At 35.4% G+C, this 9,287-nt stretch overlaps 1 long non-coding RNA gene across 1 annotated transcript; it reads left to right on the forward strand.

The window, feature by feature from the left end:
• The first annotated feature begins 2,789 nt into the window (after positions 1-2,789).
• LOC111212042 lies at positions 2,790-5,010 on the forward strand. Its single transcript, XR_002662825.2, has 3 exons — positions 2,790-3,473; positions 3,774-3,849; positions 3,935-5,010. It is a non-coding gene; the product is annotated as an uncharacterized LOC111212042 (long non-coding RNA).
• The last annotated feature ends 4,277 nt before the right edge of the window (positions 5,011-9,287 follow it).

Raw genomic sequence — 9,287 nt, forward strand, 5'->3', positions numbered from 1 at the left:
CGGAATACATATTTGCGGAATATTTATGGTGTTCTTCAAATAATAAATCCGGTGGAGTATGTCTCTTGTAATATGGTTTTGTTGATTTATTATTTTTTATTCGGTTGATTATTGGTTCGTCTTCGGATATTATGGCTGAAGTTGACTCGCTGTCTTCCTCATCTATAATGTTTATATTTTTGCCTCTGTCTAATTTGTCTAGTCTGGATGCGATTGATGTTAAAATAGGGTTATCTAGTAATTTTACTTGCATGTTCATCGGTTTAAATATTGGTGGAGTTATTGATGAAAAGGGATGTTGTTCTTGTTTATTAATCTCGTTATTATTGATTTTTATATCTATTTCGTTTATTTGTCTAGATATTGTGTGTAATATCTGGCTTTGATAATTATTTTGTTGATATATGGACTTTATATCTTGCATATGGATTGGGTCTTTATCATCTTTATTAGCTCCGGTTTTGAATGAGGTTGCAATAACTTGTCTATTTGCAGTATTTATCTTTATATCTTTCAGAGGTCGATGGATTGATCTTATTTTATTTCCATCCGTTTGTTCCCAAACTTGGCTTAATGTCGAATTTACATTAATTGATTTGAATGGGTAATTTATATTGTTGTCGTTTGCATAACTTTCAAACCATTTGAAAAATGGAATGTCTGTTTCTTTGGATATCATGAAATTATACCAATTTTCTCGGTATAATATAGTTTCTTCTTTAGGAAAGGTATTAAAATACCATTTCCTTTTTTCTTCATTTTGTTTTGAATAAAAGTCTTCCTTTATATATCGTTTATTTATTTCATATGCTTTGGTTATAACATTTATTGATTTAAAGTCCGATAAAGTTGGTGAAGTTGGATACATATCTTGATGAGGCTCGGCTATTGGAGCTTTAAATTTAATTGGTTCTTCTTGTCTAACATTTTGATTTACGCTTTCTGTTTCTGAGTTCGTACTGGATTGGCCAGTGCGATATTCAGAAAAGGAAGCCCTCGAGTGATATGGGCTTATTCTAGGTGGTAATGGATCTCTATAAGATCCGAATTGTAATAATATTTTTCCGTCTCTTTGTTCAATTATTTTTGATATATTTTTCTGTTCAATGTTTCTGGGAGGTTGCGTAATTTCAATTTTCCATTGATCTGGTATAGTAATTTCATCCCAGTTCAGTTGTTTAGGTGTGTATGTAGCCGTTGGAGTGTCTTTGCTAAGAACGGCAAAAATTGTTGTTTCACCTTTATGTCTTGTAGTAAACATCTTGGGTTGAATTCTGAAATTGATTGTTTAAAATATACTCTATAGAGTAATAAGTATCCATGTCTTTCGTTTTGAAATTTAATTTCAGGTAAATGAACATTTAAGGTCAGAGTGTTGAGTATAGTTGGGTCGTCTAGACTAACTTGAAAATTAGGAGCGCAATTAAAATATACAGCTCCATTGCATAGATTTGATTGGACTGCTCCAAGGAGTGAATCTTCGAATTTTAATAAAGTCTTGTCTCTTAATAACATAAAGATAGGTGAATCAATTCCTGTTCTTGATATTGGTTTTATAGCTACTTGGATTAATCCGAAATGAATGTAACTGGATCCTTTTTGTTTATATTTTTCTAAAGCTAGTGAGGATAATAATTTGATTTCTTCAAACTCGTTTTGTAAAGACAGAGTTTGTTCATGTTCTTTTATTGAATAAGCCGTTTTGAAATCAAACGTTCCTATTTGATATATATTCTCAGGGTTAATATGCGGTAATTGATTCTTTGATATTTCTTGATTAAAGGTTGTTATCTTAGTCATTATTTCTCTAGAATTAATAGTTGAATAAGACGCCGAGGTCGACGCAGTTCTTGGTTTAAAGAATTTTCTAATCGAAGATGCCATGATTTTAATCCGGTTTTAAACTTATAAAATTTACTAACCGTTTAATTCGACTCAACTGCTGGCTTGCCAACGGTCTTACTGCCTTCTTGGGACTTTCTGTCTGGAACACCTACAGTGACAGAGTTTTACTTAGACGGTGAGGTCGTTTTAACGAGTTTAAAATAGATTAAAGTCAGATATCTTGATGGTCAAATTCTTTAGACCAGTTTGCATCGTTTTAGCATCTGATACCAGTTTTTCTTTAATTTCTTTGTATTAATTTGTTTACAAAGTTCTTAATTTATTTTGATTTTATTTATTTGTTGGATTAAAAACAAACTTATGATGACAAGATTGTGATTAATACTTACTTTTATTGATCTTGGTGTTACAAACTTTGATTACAGAGTTGTTTGCAGAATGTAAAATTTTACAGAATTTCTAGAGAGAAGGGAGAGCGTTTTAGAGTGAGAAAGAGCTTGGCGAAAATTGCCCGTGCTTCGTTCTTCATCATGGGTTCCTTTTATAGACGAAGCTTGGGTACTGATTGGTTGCCACGTGTCGTCTTCTGATTGTGCCGACACTCTGCTTGTTACGTGTCGAGTCTTGGTTGGCTGATGGAGACCTTTGTCGTGTTGCTTCAAAGTCTCCAGGTGGGTCCCATGCTTGTCTCATGTGGGTCCCTTGATGATGATGTCTTGGATGTTTATACAGATATACTCTGTATAATTATTTTGTACCTGTTACAAACATAGAAAGTCGAAAAGAAAATAATTTATAAAATAAATTATCTTTTAATTATAATAAATGAAAAATTTCCACGCATAGCACTGATTCATATCTAGTTAGTACTAAAATACAAGCTCAACATTGTAGGTAGACCAGTCATGCCATTGTTAATCACAAAATCAAAAAAGACAAATTAACAAGTTTAACAGGTTTTAGGAGACCTGTTCTAGTTATGACATATTCTAGTCCTATCCAAGGACCACTATTGATTTATTATATATTTTTCAAAATATTAAAACGTGATCATGTACGGACAAGGCTAAATTGATATACGGTCTTTTGGTCCAAAGTCCAAACACAGTAATTGATTCTTATTGATTTGTGTTTTGAGATGGAACACATGCTACCAAAGGTGTTTTGTAACAAACTAGAAAGTGATGTTCTCATCTTCACCCTATTTGGGTCGAGCTTTCAAGTAAGTAACTTAAGCGTGTGAATGTCAAAAAGTAGAGGAAGAGCAAAGGGTTTTAGGCAAATATGATGTGATACTCTCAACAACTTTGTTTATACCTAACCCTTCGAGAGAAGCACGCATAAATTATGAATAATTAGAGAAAAAAATACATGAAGATAATTTACATGCATAATGAAGGGTTCTAAGTGATCATTACAATGTTCTTTTTATTTACATATAAGACACTTGAAATATGAAGGAGAATGTTATAAATAAATTAGATATGGGATATAACGAGAGAAGATAGACAAAACGGACAGAAAGGCAAAGACTCGACAACTTAGGTTCAATGAAGTGTGAGGCCAACCCTAAGAACGAGCCTCACTGGCGTGAACCCCTTTTAAACCTTGACGACATAATAAAACTTGTAAGTATGTTTTTTTTAATATAGTTTATTTTTACTTTTTTTTGGAACTCTCGCAGGGGTGGGCAAATTCCGAACCGAAATAAAACAACCCCCAAAACTAATGTATATGTACCAAAACCCATTCTATTAAAACTTGAATAAGGTTTTCTTTAGGTTACTAGTTGTTCAACTACAAGTCTTTAATTTCTCCAAAAGTTTTTTGATATTTAATCGTGGGTATTTCTGGATTTGGTAAAATGAATATGAAAGTCGCTAACAAAAAAAAAAGAATATGAAAGTTTGAGACTTTATGATTGGCAGGTTAGTAAATTTTTGGATTTTTGATTGTTCATAGCTTATACAGTCATAAGGAGGTCTTTCTCAGGGAACTTGTAAGGTGAGTAATGGAATTTATTTGAGTTGAATTGTGTGTTCTGTAAAGACCTGATTTGTGTGTGTGTGTGTTTGTATATGTTTACTAGGAGGTGGTGGTGAGCTTGAGATGCGGATCAAGCTTGATCCTGACAATGGAACCATCTGTAGAAGCCGGAAACCGAATTGAAATAACAGTAATAAATAAAGCGATATTAAGGAAAGAAACGATTGTAAAACTCCGATAGAAAACGAGAAAACAAACGTTTACAGAAACAGACATGGAGTCGAGATACGATCTCTTTCCTTAACTCTAAATATTTGCTCTGTAGTGAGACGGAACTGTACGAATATCGAGTCTCAGGATACAACCATGGTAAACGATTCACCCTTCACTCGTGAATGCCCTAACGAACTATAAACTCTACGAAACATTCTCGAACTATTATCTTGCGCTAAGGAATTTTCTCAGTTGGTTTTCAAAGTAAAAGTAATAAAAATGAATGAAGAGAGTCGGGTTTATTTAAAGAGAAGGAGAAGATCTACTTCCCGCAACAGCTGATGTCGTGTGTGCGAGAATCTCGCGGAGATTGAAAGAAGTTGAGTTTCGAAACTTCTTCCGCAAGACGCTCTCTTCTCGTTTAAAAAATATTTTGGGCGAACAGACAAAGTGCGTTTTCTTTTGAAACGAACTACACGTCGTTTAGAACGAATTGGGGGATGTTTTTTAATTCGAAAATGGGCGAAAAACCAAAATTAATTTGGTACCAAAAAAAACAAACATCATAGGATGAGATATTGAGAGCGGTCTCAGTGACATCTAGGGATTGACATCTAGGGATGTCAATTGGACGGACTGGGTGGATTTGGGCGAGTCCGGATGGACTTATTTTTTTCTGGGTGTTTTTTGGTCGAGCCCAAATAGCACCATGTCCAAATATGACCATGTCTAAATAGGACCATGACCAGGTGGACTGTCCATGGAGTCCAGTTGTCCATTTAATGTAAAATGTCTAATTTTCAAACTTAAAAGATGTACAGATTAGAAATGTCATATATATATAACATCTTAAACTTACTTAACTTTCATGTTTTACAAAAGATACTTAAACTTAAATTTCATGTTTCACAAAAGATACTTAAAATCTTAATCTTAAACTTAAAATCCATGTCTTACAAAAGCTAAAAGGTACTTAAAATCCATGATCTCATTGAAAATAATCAAAATTGCCTAAAATTATGGAGAACATGATACATAAGCAAATTCACTTCTCAAATAGTAGTGTATATATATATATATATATGGAATCAAATGCATGAAAGTTCTTTCATAAAAACACGTTTTTTCAAGAATATTTAAAAATTTGATTAGTTTAAAAATAATATAAAACTAAATTATTATTTGTTTTATTTGATAACAACAGTTTTTAAATAGTATTATAAATATGAGAAATCTAATATGATGATGTCTATGGAAGCAAATACACACTAAAGATCTTTGATAAAAGCATGTTTGACAAAAGCTTATCTAAAACTTTGATTAGGTTAAGAACAATAGAATAACAAGTTATAATACCTAAGTTTAATTATTTATTATGTGTAATATATTATTAAAGATATCAATGATTTTAGTCGTTTCTAAATTTTAACATAATCAATAAATAATTTTAGTTATTTTATAAAAGTAACAACGACTAAAACCATTCAAACTTTTAACATTCAGTAGACGAAAATCACTTTGCAAATAATAATAATAATTTATAACTTATTTATTTTATTCAATCTATAATGTAACTCTATAATATTATTGTTTATATTTCTTATTCGGCATAATTAATATATAGTGATTTGTTTAATATTTTTTACTTTGTTACTATTTTTATAACTTACGAATATATTTTCGAGTTAGATACAATAAAGTAACAATTTGAAATAATCAAATAGAGAATCTTCTCCAAAAAAAAAAGCTTCGTCACGGAAGAACTGATGTCGTCCATCTTTGCTTGGAACATGCGTCGATTCAATCAGTCATGCAGAAAAAAGGCAATTAGGTATTGGGTCAAAGTTGTGAAGTTGTCTATTGGGTGTTTACTTGTGACTAGAGTGCAGGAGGATAGTTTCAAGAAAAAATTTGATGTTACTTTTCCAGGTTGGAGTTGTCTCCACAAATACTCTAAGTCTCTAACCATAGACTGGGAAGAATTTGGGTATGTTGGTCGAATGAGGTGGAGGTTTGTCCGGTTTCTACTAGTTCACAGATTATCACCGTGTGGGTGAGAAACAAGGCATCTGGTGACACTTTTCTCTGTTCTTTCATCTATGCGTCCAATTGTATGATTGAGAGACGGGAGCTATGGATTGAATTGGAGTTTATAGCAGGATCAGTGGCAGGTCCAACAAACTCAAGGTGATTTCAATGTTGCCCTCTCAGCTCTTGAGTATTCTCAACTTCGGGAGACTGCGATGGACAGAAATTCTATTCGAGAGTTTCAGAACGCGGTTCACAATTGTGATATGATGGATTTGGCACAAGTTGGTCCTTCCTTTACGTGGTCAAACTGTCAGGATGCAAACCTGATCAGTAAGAATCTGGATCGGGTAATGGTCAACACTTGCTGGATTAATGAATTCCCAAACTCTTTTGCCACATTCGAGCCTGGTGGGGTTTCAGATCACATGCTCCTGCATATTCAGCTTAGAGCTGCTACTCCGAGGAATTCAAAACCATTTAAGTTCTTCATTCACACAGCTACGCACCCGCTGTATCTTGAAGTGGTAGCTAACGTGTGGAATGAATCTGATCTCATGTTTCATTCGCGATCAGCCCTTAAGATGTTCCAGGAAAAAGATAAGGCTCTCAAGTCAGAGATGAGAGCGCTAAATCAAGATGTGTTTGGTGATCTGTCGAGGCGAGTCAAGCAGGCCTATGACGATCTTTGTGCTAGGCAAACAGAAGCAATGCAGAATCCGCAGACTTCTACTTTTGAGGCCGCATCTGATGTTTGGAAACACTGGCACCACATTTCAGGAATTGAGGAGCAATTTTACTACCAGAAATCTAGAGTGCAATGGTTGGGTTTGGGTGATAGAAACTCTCGGTTTTTTCATAAGGTCACACAGAGTAGGAATGTACGAAACTCTATCAGGAAAATTGTCACGATGGATGGAAGAATTCTCACATCACCAAGTGAAATCAAGCAGGAAGCAGCTGCTCATTTTCAGAGTTTCCTCAATGAACTGAATCCACCCTCTCCTGAGGTACCAGTAAACCTCTCTGAGTTGATAGAGTATCGCTGCTCTAGCGAGGATGCAGCTTCTCTTATGAAAACGGTGGAAGCAGCGGAGATTACTGAAGTGATATTCTCTATGCCTTCTAACAAGGCTCTGGGGCCTGATGGGTTTCCAGTGGAGTTTTATAAAGCAGCTTGGTCAATAATAGGAAAGGATTTCATCACAGCAGTCCAATCTTTCTTCCTGTTTGGTTTCATGCCTCATAGTATTAATGCCACCTTACTAGCCCTCATTTCTAAGACTACAAATGCTGAAAAGATGACTGACTTCAGACTGATTGCCTGCTGCAACATAATCTATAAGGTCATCTCTAAGGTTATTGCAAGAAGGCTTAAGGCTACTCTTCCGGAGGCTATAAAGTTGAATCAATGTGCTTTTGTAGAGGGTAGGCTTCTCTTGGAAAATGTCTTTTTGGCCAAAGAACTCGTTAAGGACTATCACAGGCTCTCGGTTACAACTAGATCAGCTATAAAAATTGGATATTTCGAAGGCTTTCGTACTGTGCGATGGTCTTTCATTGAGGACACACTGCGTGCCATGAACTACCATGATCTGTTCGTTACCTGGATAATGAAATGCATATGGACTGCGGCTTTTATATAGTCGTCCTGATGTTTCATCCTTGACCTAGCTTACGCAGTCTTGATGGGCCTCCCCTGCTGGGCCGAGAGGCCCATATGCGTCCGAGCAGCCACCGAGCCGAATACACTTTACTCGACGATGATAGACTAAAAGTACACTAGAGACAAGCTGAGAGACCTGACTCTTGAGCCGACTGACCGAGCCATCGCTTTACCTAATCCGGGCCAGGTCTTCTATTCTTTGGGCCTTGTGGGGTGGTTAAATCCACCCCCTACACTTACGGCGAGATAAATGGGAAAAGGCTCTGATACCAGTTTTTCTTTAATTTCTTTGTATTAATTTGTTTACAAAGTTCTTAATTTATTTTGATTTTATTTATTTGCTGGATTAAAAACAAACTTATGATGACAAGATTGTGATTAATACTTACTTTTATTGATCTTGGTGTTACAAACTTTGATTACAGAGTTGTTTGCAGAATTAAAATTTTACAGAATTTCTAGAGAGAAGGGAGAGCGTTTTAGAGTGAGAAAGAGCTTGGCGAAAATTGCCCGTGCTTCGTTCTTCATCATGGGTTCCTTTTATAGATGAAGCTTGCGTACTGATTGGTTTCCACGTGTCGTCTTCTGATTGTGCCGACACTCTGCTTGTTACGTGTCGAGTCTTGGTTGGCTGATGGAGACCTTTGTCGTGTTGCTTCAAAGTCTCCAGGTGGGTCTCATGCTTGATGATGATGTCTTGGATGTTTATACAGATATACTCTGTATAATTATTTTGTACCTGTTACAAATATAGAAAGTCGAAAAGAAAATAATTTACAGAGTCTACTAGGATTTTTTAGAACAAAATTCAAAATTTAGGCTATGGACATATTATAAGATTTTTTTTTTTTTTTTTTTTTTTTTTTTTTTAAATCTTCGAAAGGGTCTTGTGCTAGAGGTCCGCCGAACGGGTCGTTGGTATCATTGTTAAGGTCTTCTTCTTCTGAGCTTGAGGCCATCAATTGATCGATGAGTTGTGCCAGTTTTTCTTTCTTTGATTGCTTAGATCTTTTTTGGCTTGAAGAAGATGTAGTTGAAGTAGCAGGACTTGATTTCTTCTGAGAAGTTTGCTGTATTTGACTTGGTAAGAGTAGGGGAACTGTTTTTGAAACCGATTGGACAGCTTGTTTTGCTTGCTTGATGGTGTCAAAGTATTTCTGGATGTTTGAATAGCTACATCGGTCTTGATTACATTTTTCCCACCATTTTACCCTATATTCTCTGACAAGAGAGTAGGGCATATCTTGAAGATGTAAGGCTAGTTGGAAGTTCCATGAGCAAATCCATGGAATGCCCATATCGATGTGAAAGTAAATCTTGTTTAAGGGTCCGATTGGTTGATCTGAAACATGCTTCTTGTAAAACTCGAAAGAGGTCTTGAGTAAGTTGGTTGGGTAAATTGCGTCTGATGGTCCGAACCAGTACCACCATTCTGCAAACCATCCGGGTATCGCTTTTGAACAATTTTGGTCGAAGCTGAAGAACCAGGAGTGGTCATAGGGTCTGATGAAGAATGCCCTGAAAAAGGCATTTTGATAGTCGGTATAGG

This window comes from Brassica napus, chromosome C2, assembly GCF_020379485.1.
Source record: "Brassica napus cultivar Da-Ae chromosome C2, Da-Ae, whole genome shotgun sequence".
In the NCBI taxonomy this organism is placed as follows: Eukaryota; Viridiplantae; Streptophyta; class Magnoliopsida; order Brassicales; family Brassicaceae; genus Brassica; species Brassica napus.